General features: G+C 41.3%; 1 non-coding gene across 1 annotated transcript; it reads left to right on the forward strand.

Moving 5' to 3' along the window:
- Positions 1 to 13,122: 13,122 nt before the first annotated feature.
- On the forward strand, positions 13,123 to 13,261 carry LOC112938383 (small nucleolar RNA Z247). Its single transcript, XR_003241582.1, has one exon. It is a non-coding gene; the product is annotated as a small nucleolar RNA Z247 (small nucleolar RNA).

Here is a 13,261-nt window from a genome sequence, read left to right on the forward strand (position 1 = left end):
CCGTGTCCAATATTTGACTATCCGTTTTATATAATTTTTTTATAATTAGTATTTTCATTGTTATTAGATGATAAAACATGATTAATACTTTATGCGTGACTTGTCTTTTTAAAATTTTTTTATAATTTTTTCAAATAAGATGGACGGTTAAACGTTGGACACTGAAATCCAGGGTTTGTCTTTTTTTTTTTTTTAGATATTACTCGTAAATATGTGTCTGGCTGAGACGTGTGTTCATGTTACTGTCACGCTGCAGAGATGATGATTGATGATGAGATGGGCCACCTGCATCCGTGTGATTATAGTGCCGTGTTTTGTTGGCACGTTCGTACGTGATTTTCCAGATTTGCTGGGATATCATTCCACAGATACAAACCGGGTTTAACTCGTCCATCTCTCGTGTCCTAACTCATAAATATGACCAGTAATTTGACTAAAATAACCAAAGAGCATGTGGATATATATAGAACATCGTATCAGGCCAACGTGGCATGCCACGTGGTTTATGTTGCCATTTGGAACAGAGAGAGCACTTGTGTGATGACGTAATCTCATACATATGTAAACTATACTGTTTGTTGCGTGCTGAATTTATTTTTTTTTAAAAAAAATGAAAGACAAGGTGTATATATATGTATACGTCATGTAGCGATCCTGCGGCCAGATCGAGCCAAAGAAAAGAGCACTAATCTAGATACTCTTTCTGAAAGCTAGGCCAATGCAATCCACACAACAAAATCAATTAACTAATAACTACCAAAAGACCATTTAATTAGAGTATCTTCCCAGGAGACGGCACGGATCGACGTGGCCTAAACACCCACTAATCCAACAATTAAGACGCACAAACACGTATTAACCTTTTCTCAAGATCAGTGGCTGCTGCCCCAGTTGGAAACGCCTTTTAAATTAGTGGCAGTATGATGATAATGACAATGATAATGATGATGATTAATTTGATCATCCAAAGTGTGTGGGTATCCAACACAGTGGCAGGCAAAGCTAGCTTAAGCTGGGCTCAGCTAGTGGCCACAGTTGCTGCACTCGTTGCGTTGCCTTCTTGACCTCCCAAAAACACCACAAGAGATTGGAGATTAGCCCCAGCGACCGATCGACGTCTTAATCGAATCATTGACCACCCTGCATGAGTGCACGTGCATCGGGCCCAGAAACCTAATAATTGAGGCCCTAGAAGATTTGTTCATCGGCCAGGCCTTGTTTAGATTCTTAAAAAATTTTGGCCAAAAACGTCACATCAAATATTTGAACATATACATGAAAGTATTAAATGTGGAAAAAAAAAACCAATTGTACAGTTTGTATGTAAATTGCGAAACAAATATTTTAAACTTAATTACGCCATGATTTGACAATGTGATGCTAAAGTAAACATTTGCTAATGACGACTTAATTAGGCTTAATAAATTCATCTCGCAGTTTACAGGCGGAATCTGTAATTTGTTTTGTTATTAGTCCACGTTTAATACTTCAAATGTGTGTCCATATACTTCAAAAACTTTACACCAAAACAACTTAAACACACCCTAACCATTTTTACACTATGTTTCAAATTACTCATTGTTTTAGTCTTTTCCAAGTTAAACATGAGTATCTTTAAATATTATTTTTTAAGAAAATTACCGAGTTTAACATCATGATAAACTATAATTACAGAGTTTTAGTATTCACTATTAGCAATATTTTATAAGTACACAATTCGCATGCTAGTAAACTATAAATTTTTAAATGAGTTGATAAAAATAGTAATGTTTAACTTAGGAAAAAAAATGATAAGTAATTGAAACGTGTGTAGTACCTGTTATGGTGTACGCGATTCCACGTCACTAATTAAATTAATAGATAGCGAAATGCCTGCTATTTTAGAAATTTGAAAGCGTCAAAAACATTTTCGATTTGAATTCTTGGGTTGAATGATTGAATTAATTGTTTAGCTCAATTATCAGTTAGCTCGTTGTGCAAGGCAACAGGTCAGTGTGATGCAGATACGCAGCGCAGCGCGTGTACGCCACCGAAAGAGCTAATTAGACGCGTATCAGCTTATCAGCGGGTCAAAGCTGCACTAAGGCGTTGACCTCTCTGACCAGAGCTCAGAGGAAATAACTGAATTATTGTTCACAAATCACAACACAAATGGCTGCACGCATCTACCACATCAAGGACCTGTTTAGGTGGGGAAAAGAAAATTTTTGGATGTCACATCGAACGTTTGACTAGATATCGGAAGAGGTTTTCGGATACAAATGAGAAAACTAATTTCATAACTCGTCTGGAAACCGCGAGACGAATCTTTTGAGCCTAATTAATCCGTCATTAGCACATGTGGGTTACTGTAGCACTTATGGTTAATCATGGATTAATTAGACTCAAAAGATTCGTCTCGCGATTTCCCTTCTAACTGTGCAATTAGTTTTTTGTTTTTATCTATATTTAATACTCCATACATGTGTCCAAACATTTGATGTTATGTTTTTGGAAAAAAAAATTGTGAACTAAACAGGCCCCAAATCAGAGGTGCCATGCTGAGAATCACAGGAGCTGTTCCTGTCAGAAATTCTGCTGCACACTTTGTCACCATAAACAGAAAGTTAGGCAGGGTAATTAATTAATAATTACTGCTTAGTGCAAGGCTAATAATACAGCCGATCTGCTGGCTATAAGGTTCTTTATAGTCTTCTCTCAGCCTACCCATATAATAGTTAGCTCTTCACAATTAATACATGGCCCACTTGTCTCTCTCACAGAGTTTCTTGGTTCTTGTGTCCAAGCCGGCTGTTAGTTTACAACCCGCTTCTCCTCTCTCTCCTCTCTTCTTTCCTCCAACTCAGCATTTAGCCGGCTTATAGCCTACTTTTTGCTCTTAGGTAGAAACTGGTCAGAATTCCCAATCCAGATATGTTTCTGCTGCTCAGTATGTTAAATTCAGAGAAATGGTTACAGTGACTGGAGACACCTGAATCATGAGGTACAGTACCAGTAAACAATTGTGCTGACCGAAGGTTCTGAATGATGGCAAAAGGTAATGTAAGAATTAAACTAACCAAAAGGTAGTACTATTTTCTTTGGATGTAGTATCAAGGCAGATCAAGAGGTTCTTTACAGAAAACTTTATTATCAGAAATTCAGAACCTAATAGCATGGTGCCTACACAAGAACTGACATCATTGACCTGGTCACTCACACAAGGCCTAATCACACATTCAACTGCATCTGTGGAGTTGGTTCCCTTGCCAACCTTAGCTACTTTCAGATAAAAATTCTACCTTCCAACATACTAACTTTAGGTTTATTACTGATAAATACTACTACAATAAGTTCCCAAGAAGAAGGTTCCTGAACTGCTCATGTTAGTGGCCGGTTCCCTTCATTTCAAGCTATAGTGCCTTTTCTAATCAAATCAAGAGAGGCTTCCAGAATCAAGATCAGGGATGCTAATAAAATCAGTTTGACAGGACATGGATAATTACTCAGTGTTTGCACACAAAAGCAGGTGTGCCAGAAGCAACAGGGCACTCACTAGCTTTTGACCCTGTTGGGGGAGTTCAAGTTTTGAGAAGTAGTGGGCGAGAAACTAGTTGATGAGAATATAGAAAAGTTGGATTTTATAGCTTCTTGTTTGTAGTTTATTTTCTAAATTTCACAACTACAATATATAAAAAGTTGGGTTTTGCAGCTTCTTGTTTCTAGTTTATTTTTTATAAATTTCATAATTACAAATTTTTAGAATAATTTATGTTAGAATCTGGATCGTGTAGAGGAGCTGAAGATTTTAGAAGAAGTTGTATCTATTAAAAGCTCCTTAGGACCTTTTGTAGGGTGGTTGGGAGTAGAACGCAACTGCAAACGGCCACACACCAACATCTCCATGGATGGTCCCATGGATCAACTCACGAATCCAAACTCATCTTTGCTTGCAGAAAGAAGTTACTGGTCCAAGCCACTGATGTCTTGGCTTATTTGGAATGCAGAAAGTGTTGCAGTTTCAGAAGAAAAACTGAACAATTTGAGCCCCATAAAACTCTTGAAAATCTTGTCGTTGATAAGGATTAGAGTACAACCACTGATCTCAATGATCAGACAAGTGTCCACTCTGACAAGACGTCAAGAGAAGCAGCTCTTGTAATTTCGATATTAACTTCTGGTTTCTGGAAATGAAATTCAGAGTTGTCCATCGCCCAAGAAAGTATTGACAATTTCCAACCTATCTTTATATCTTCGTATCCAGATTAAATCTGAAAGAAATACGGTTTTGCCGGTCATTTTGGTATCCAATTTACAAGGCCCACAAAATATTCCCCTCCATGGAACTCAGGACAATAAGTTAGTAGCATTCTCAGAAAACCAATTGATCTCGTCTCTTGGATGATGAACAGAAATGCATGGCACAAAGCATCTCGGCATTATTCAAGCATATCTGAATCATCATCGCGGCGAGTCCTAAAGAAGTGCAGGTTCACATCTCCACGAGGATATGCTATTGCTGCTGCTTTGCTTTGCTGCTTGACGTTATTTTTGTCAGTGGGAGCATGTGTGGCAATGCAAGAACGAACTGAGTCATCGGAGACAGCGATATGAGCAGTAGCACATTGCAGGATTCTTGCTCGCTTTAGCTTGCCTTTTTCTTCTTTTTTTTTGGATCGGCGACGAGTGCTCGGCTGCCATTTCATCTCCTCCACTTCTCGCTGGATTTTGCTGTGTTCTTCGTGTTTAGATTCTCGCCCGCCGTCTGCTTTAGCTAGACACGGGTGCCTGCTGCTAGATTGTTTTGGAGCAGAAGCAGGTGTCACCTTGCGAAGAAGAATCGTCAGAAATGTGTGTGGGGTGACTGAATCGATATGCAGAGGGGCATTTGGTTGTTGAGACGAAAAGATGGAATACTGTCGTACTTTCAGTTTCAGTGAATTTACCTTTTCTTTTTTGTACGTTGAATTATTCTCTGTCGACGTGTTACGTGCTGATTTCATCACGATTATCATATATATGTTTGGTGCAACTGAACAACCCTCTCCTGACCGATGGTAGAGAATTTGTTTGAACTCCTAATCACCCACCAGGTTCAATGCATATTGCACAGGATCTGGCTTACGTCCAATTTGATGGTGTTACAACGATATATCAGTTCTTTTGGACAGAGGAAGTACACCTCCCTATTTGAATACATGATGATATTGTTAATTGTTCAGTCAAACTTTTAAAACTGTAACCACCAATATCTCTCAAAATATTTAGTTTAAAAACATAAATTCCTATAGGTAGATCTTTCTTTATAGGTTGTTTAAGGTGGTGTTTGAATCTCCTGAAGATGAAGATAAAGATTAAGTATTTCACACAAAACGAGGTGATAATAACGTTTGATTAATTGAGTTTTAATTATTACAAACTTGAAAAATGGATTAATATGATATTTTAGAGTAACTTTCATATAGAAAGTTTTCGCACGAAACGCACCGTTTAGTAGTTTGAAAAGCATGCCATGTGTATCCAAAATTTCATCCCCTCTTTTTAGTAGAAACGAATGGGACCTAACAATGTTATAATTTTATTAGATATTATCATTAAATTCTAATAGAAAAATAATGGTCAAAGTTAAAAAAAATAAAGTCAACAGTGTCACTGTGATAATATTACTTATAGACTATGCAGCAACTAAAGATGCATATGGTTTTATTTGTGGACACTGGCATTTGAATTTTTGATAGGTAAAATCATGCACACACGACTCCACCACTATGCCAACAGGTGATTGGAGTGCTTCTTCCAATTAATATATCGTCACTCTGTACAATCTATTTGCAACGTGAAGTACATACTAATATAATTTTTGAACTCAAGTGTAGCCACGACCACTCTAGATTTTTGCACGATATTTTACTAAGAATCATCAAAATTACATACATCTAGAGCATTTTGAAATATATTTGCAAAAAAGGTCTAGAATGCAAATGTGTGCAATAATATTTCTGTATCTAAATACAGTAATATACATCTGTACCATAAAAGCAATTGTAATCAAAAAAAATTATGCGTTTACTTTCACATAAAAATTTAGGTAAACATATTTTAACATGCTCTATATGTATGTATTTTTCAGTACTTCTATCTATAAATGAAGAAAAGAACCTGGAGTGGGTGAGTGTCGCAGTAGAACCTTCCAAGTTACAACCTTCCTCAGAAAAACTCTCATGCAGGCTGAATTCGTTTATCATGTGGATAGGTCACCCAGAAAGATCCATGTCAATTACAAAAGTTGAATGGTGGCAATGGTGCATGTCCTGAAGGTGTATGCACCTTTTGTTTAGATGAGGAGATGCATCAGCAAATGGAGCAGTTCCTCCACCACTTTCATCCTCAGTTTCTACATTGGTCGGCATGACTTTTTAGAAAACGGTTCTACTTCTACATAGTTTGGCATTACTTTTCAGTTAATGGAAGAAACTCCCGGTCTCCACAGTACACAAAAATACTTTTGATTCAGTTTTTAAAAGAGCAATGCTACAACCATATTAAATTGTTCTATAAAGCTATTACTAGAAACTATGGTATCAACTGTGTTTGATTTAACTAGATGAAATCATAGGAAATCTAGATGTATTCACAATATGACACATAAGTGTTAGTAAGAGTTCATCAACCTTTGATTTAACTAGATAAAATCAGTTTATTACGAAATTTTTAGTACTTATCTAGTACGCTTTTTAGCACTGCAACCTCTATTTTTTATATGTATGATGCACTCGTCTTTTTTTCCTCAATCTTTAATCAACAATATTTATTTAATTACCTAATTAAAAAAATAGTGCAACCAGATTTACCATCAAAAATACTTTAACCATGTCTAGTACATTTTTCTATTTGCACCAATAATTAAAGAAAAAAAATCATCAAACAATTTTAAAAAGTCAACTACGTCATATTATAAAATGCAGAGGTAGTAGTACATAAGCTGGCATGATTAACCAGTGAGCAATTTGGACTAATGACTCCTGAAATGAAACATCAACATTGGATGAATGTTCCATTAGATGGAAAAGTGAGAAGTTAGACAAGGCAGAGTATTGCCTTCCCCGGTTGCACTTGAATCAGAAAGGGCTTTGGCCTCATAAGGTCAAAAGTCAGAAAAGAAAAAAAAAAGAGTGAGACCTGGACAAGCAGAGCTCACACCCTCTTCATCTACGAAAAGGAGAGAGAGTAGAGTGGTTGTTCAAGAGCTTTTGTTCTAGTTCTACCACTTTTTTTCTTTTTTAAAAAATAATTTAAACCAATCCAGCCTCTACATCTCAACGTATCCTATCTTATTTTATCTTTTGTTTTCATTTTTTCTCTTTTTTTCCCTTTTGGAGGAATCATTTGCCTGCCGAAGTATGTCAACTATGCATTCTTCTGTTGACCTTTAATTTACACCATCATGTTAATAGTAAGTTGTAAAGAAGTCACTTTTGGATAACTGAAAGGAAGCAACAGAGCTTTGCTATCTCTTATTTTATTTTATTTTTTAAAAATAGAAGTATGTAACTACTTGGTGATATTTTTCTGAAGATTTTCTAAGGAAACATGTTTTTGCAAAGCACCAGAGAATCTTTTGCATAGGTCCATGCAGAACTGTTGGAAGTGCTAAGTTCAGATATGCTGAACAGCATATATATCATAATATCAACACTGAAACTGTATTATACCTACCATCACACAGAATTGTGGTTCCTGGTGAATCAAAACTCCTTTTCGGCTCGTATTATTGTACTGCCTGGGTTTCAGGCCATTGAAACTGTTTCTACTGCACACGACATTCTCCACCGAATGTCTCATCCAGAAAAAGAAAAGAAAAACATTCTCCACTGAAGCCTAAATATATAGGTTCTTCAGTTTATTAGGAGGTCAGCTCTATAGCCCATCATATATATCATGCAGTTGTGGAACAAGATCCGGACACAAATTATTTGTTGGCTGCATAATTGAGCAAGAAAAGGGTGAGATTTTCAATGGCGACTCCTGTAGATTGCGTCGACAAACAGCAACAACTCCCTGTTCATCAGAAGTATACCCACACTCTCATAGTCTCATGCAGAGATTTGGCTTCTTTCTTTTCTCCACCAACTGAATCAGATCACGACGGCCATCATATCCTTCCCTCCACGTCTCTACGCCGAAAACGATTGCGTGCAATGCAAACCCGTTTATACAAAACAAACAACAGTTCACTGGTCATTTCAAGAACCAAGCTAGCTAGCTAGTAATGTGAGATGCAGAGAATGAGTGAGAGAGAGAGAGAGCAACATCTGTTTGAGCAAAAGTTATCTGAACTGACACACAGTGACATTACATTGCAATTGTTGCTGCACCCCAACGACATCGATCCTCTTCCTGGATTCTGAAACCGATGGCTCTTTATCTCATCTCAGAAACTGTTGGTAGAGATGCAGGTAAAAAAGATGGCCATTTCAAGCCCGGAATCTGCTCCATTTCTGTCAGAAAGAAGCAGTAGCAGATAAACAGCAACCGTTTCTTCGCATTTGGTTTTTGAACCGGTTGCTGTCAGAAAGGGCCCGGTTGCTCCCCCCTCCTCCTCAAGCTCCGGACGCCGGTAGGACCAGACGGCTGCCACCGACGTCCACTCGACCATTCGCTCGCGCCACGCAGCCATGGCCACGCACCGTCGCTGCATTCTCGGCCACAGCCAAAAAAGGCGCGAAAGAACACTCTCCAGCTAGCCCAAGCCACATAGATTGGTGAAGAAGAGGAGGAAGAGGGTGACACATTCTTGGACAGCAAAACTCCATGGACACCGGAAACCACAGACAAATTCCAGCTAAGCCACCAAGATGACTAGATGGCCAGATGGGCATAGTACGTTCTCACTGTCTGTACTCTGGTAGACAGGAATGTATGGTAAAATAGTAGCCTCACATTTGTTACTAGACTACTAGCTAATGTGTGCATGGTGACAAACAAGCAGGAATGTTTCTGAACTCTCAAGCATTCCATCAGAAACCTGACAAGCTATCTGAAAATCACCTGATCGATCGATCGATCAGTATGTCAGTAAGATCGAGAACTGCACCCAAATGTGGTCTGGGAATCTCTCCATATATATGGCGGGCCAGTCCATGGTGGATCATTGAAGCCACTAGTTAATTATTGGCAGAAAGGTGAGATGGCAAGTGACCAAAAAGGAGAGCTTCTTTTTCTCTGAAACTGAAGCATCGATGAACGCGCGGCGTTTTCAGCGCACTGTGGTCCGTGGTGGGGGAGGAGGAAGAAGAAGAAGAAGGAGAAGAAAGCTAATTAATGGGGAGATAATGGCGGTTGACTTGCGCAGCAGCATTTGATTTGCTAATTGCAAGCGTCAACTGCATCACCACCGATGCTCCACTAGCTGTGATGATTTCATGTTTTTTCAACTGTATATCTGATGATGATGATGATGATGATGATTGATGAATATCTGGTCGATGATGATCAGTCGGAATAAAGCGAAAGCCGGCGAGCTTTCCCCCTGTGTTGCGCCGCTATGGGCCGAAAATATCTCGAAAAATATAGGAATAAGTTCATTTGAGGTCCCTTAACTTGTCAACGAATCCAATTTTCATCCTTCAACCGAAAAACCAGATATAACAGATGAGTAAATTCCCTGTGTACCCCTGAAAACTCACTCAATCCCTTTCATACCCCTAAAATTTACCCGATCCCTTCTGTACCCCTGAAATTTCAATTTGATCCCTTCCATGCCCCTACCGTTACATTTTCCATCATTTTACTGTTACGTTTGGTTGCAAATGTCTTTTTTGCCCTTGATGCTTTAGGTTTAAATATAAGCTTCAAAAATAATTGAAAATTTTGTTTGAGTGCACATCGTGTGCATTTTATAAAACTAATGAGACTAAATAATTAGTGCAGAAAATTTTGACATAAATTTTGAAAATAAAATAAATGTAAAAAATTAAAAATTTTATTTGAAATTTTAATAGGACAATGGATTTTTTTATCAGGAGCATTCATAAAAAAAATGTTGTGAACATTGGTATACCTATCTTTATATGAATGCTCCTCATTTTTATGACCTTTTTTTTAAAAAATAAATACGTATTTTTTTTATTTCATTATCTAAAAATATTTTTTTGGGATAAATAATGCATCGCACAACAAACTCATAACTATAATAGTCTCATGCGAGAAGCTTTTATATTTTTAATAATGTAATTCATGAATTTCTTTGTTCATCCAAGGGTAAAATGGTCATTTTTATAGAAAATACACGGTCAACTAACGGTCAACTGACGGGAGGGGTATGCAAGGGATCAAAATCAAATTTTGGGGGTATATAAGGAAGTAAGCAAAATTCAGGGGTATAGAAGGGATTAGGAAAAATTTCAGGGGTATATAAGGGATTTTCTCTATAACAGATCCCCCAACTATCAAAACCGGTGCAGAAAAGGTCCCTCGTCTGTTTAGATGGCGGTTTTGGTTGACGTGACGCTTATGTGGCTAGTTTGACTCGGTCTTCATCTGACGTGTCATTGACGTGGCGCTTACGTGGCAATTCGATCCGGAAAAATAATAAAACCTGTGGGACCCAAATGTCAGTTTTACACACAAAATAATAAAAAATGGTGGGGCCCACATGGGCCCCACGTGTCATGCTCACCCCCTCTTCTTCCTCCTCTCTCTTCATCTCTCTCATGCAAGGTTCGGCGGCCGGCAGGAGCGCTGGGCGAGGAGGTGAGTCGGCAGGCCGCGGCGGAGCAGAGAGGCGGGCGGAGCGGCGGCGGCGGCGGAGGTGGCCGGAGGAGGAGGTCACCAGCGAGCACGTTCCTGCTCCTGCTCCGACTGCTACCGCGCTCCCCTCTTTAGCCCTAGCTCCAAAACTTTCACTTCGCTAGAACACACAACCCTTTCTCTCCCTCGCAATGCCACAAAATCAGATTAGTCGAGGCCGAGAAGACGCCACTTGGGCCCGGCGCAAGGAGTAGGAGGGGGGAGTGTGTGCGGCGCCGCTGGTCGCAGTCGGCGGCGGCGATGGAGATCGGCGCGGCGGCGCAGGTAGAGGCAGGAGATCTTCGATCCGTCGAGCGCAAGGACCGATTAAGCTTACGTGTTTTTTAGCCTAACACCATATAACGCCGGCCGGCCGCACTGCCGAGGCCGCGACCCGCGCTCTGCCGCACGGCCACGCTCGCGTCATGCAGCTCGTCTCCATCTCCAAGAACCACCGCGGCGGCAACGACGTGGACGGCAAGCACGATAGCAGCGACGTCGACGAGGGCGCCAACGCCGACGGTGAGCACATCTCGCCGCGGGGCTCCTACTAGGTGGTCCGGATCAAGAAGGACAAGATCCTGGCGCCGCACGTGCACTTCTGCAGCGTGTACAGCAAGGGCTTCAAGCGCGACGACAACCTGCGGATGCACATGGGCGGCCACGGCAAGGAGGCATCTGCAGGAGCTTATTGTGCGCGGCCACGGCGATGAGTACAAGTCGGGGGCAGCGCTGGCCAAGCCCGGCGGCAAGGGCGTGTCGCCATCGCTGTCGCCGTCGCCAGCGGACGTGCCGAGGTGGTGCTTCTACTCTGGTCGCCGAACCTTGCGTGAGAGAGAGGGGAGATGGGGAGAGAGGAGGAAACCCAGGGGGAATGACATGTGGGCCCCACGTGAGCCCCACTATTTTTTATTATTTTGTCTAAAACTGACATGTGGGTCCCACGGGTTTTATTATTTTTCTGGATCGAACTGCCACGTAAGCGCCACATCCACGACACGTCAGATGAAGACCGAGTCAAACTAGCCACATAAGTGCCACGTCAGCCAAAACCGCCATCTAAACCACTGAGGGACCTTTTCTGCACTGGTTTTAATAGTTGAGAGACCTATTGTATCTGGTTTTCCGATTGAAGGATGAAAATCGGATTCGTTGACAAGTTAAGGGACCTCAGATGAACTTATTCCCCAATAACATGGGCTTCTCTTACGGCCCAATTTAGGTGCATCTTCAAGAGCATATAGCCCAGTCTAGCAACCATATTAACGGACATATGGGCCTTTTTTCTCCACACTACCTATCAATAAAGCCCATAGGAAAGTCTGATATCGAGGTGCAGCAGACAGTTAGCCACAGAGCCCCCATAGGTTGCGGCCAAAATTTAAATGGGAGTGAATTGCATATTAGGCCACTTATTTGCAACTTGGACTAGGCCTACTATAGTGTTTTCACTTTACACCAAGTAAGCTTACCAAGTGTTGCACTTTGGTCCACCTTATCCCATCTCCTCTTTTAACTCCGGCACCATTATCCCTTCACCTGCCCCCGACCAGCTCCCTTCTGTGTTGCTAGGACTGCACGACGCTGCCTCCTGTTAAACATGTGATATGTATTTGTGTGATGCACACGGCATGGTTAGATGGATAGATATGATTAGATAAGGCTAGATTGAGTTTGTTGTAACAGAATAGGAGCATATCTATCCATCCACCTGCGCCGATCTCTGTAACCCACAGCGGTGGTTATTATCGCTAATATAAGATTAACAAAGGTGCGGCCCGAGAGGGTTGAACGCTTCTGAACCTCTGATGTTTGATATGGTATCAGAGCCTTTCCACTAAACAAATCCCGATCCAATCTATGGCCAGCTCGTCGTCCAAGATGGCAGCCACTAATCCTTTCGGAGGAAACACAATCTCAGAGAAATTAGCCAAAAACAACTATGCGCTATGGAAAGCGCAAGTCCTGGCGTCGGTGAGAGGAGCTCGTCTTGAAGGGCATCTCACTGGCACCACAGCAGCGCCGGCCATCACCATCTCCGTGCCAGGCGAGAAGGAAGGCGACAAGGCCACCAGGGTGGCTAATCCCGCCTACGATGAATGGGTGGCTACGGATCAGCAGATCCTAGGGCTTCTACTGAGCACCCTGTCCAGAGATGTTCTGGCGCAGGTGGCCACCTGCGGCACTGCAGCTACCGCCTGGAGCATGCTGGAGGAGATGTATACCTCCATGACAAGGGCACGCTTCATCAACACTCGGATCGCTCTCTCCAACACCAAAAAGGGCGATCTCTCCATCACAGAATATGTCGCCAAGATGAGAGCACTTGGTGATGACATGACGGCGGCTGGCAAGGTCGTCGACAACGAAGATCTCATCTCCTACATCATTGCCGGCCTCGACGACACGTATGAACCGGTGATCTCCTCAATCGTCGGCAAATCTGAGCCGATGTCCTTCGGGGAGGCTTTCTCTCAACTGCTCAGCTTTGAGC

The sequence above is a fragment of the Oryza sativa genome, chromosome 3 (genome assembly GCF_034140825.1).
Source record: "Oryza sativa Japonica Group chromosome 3, ASM3414082v1".
Taxonomy (NCBI): Eukaryota; Viridiplantae; Streptophyta; class Magnoliopsida; order Poales; family Poaceae; genus Oryza; species Oryza sativa.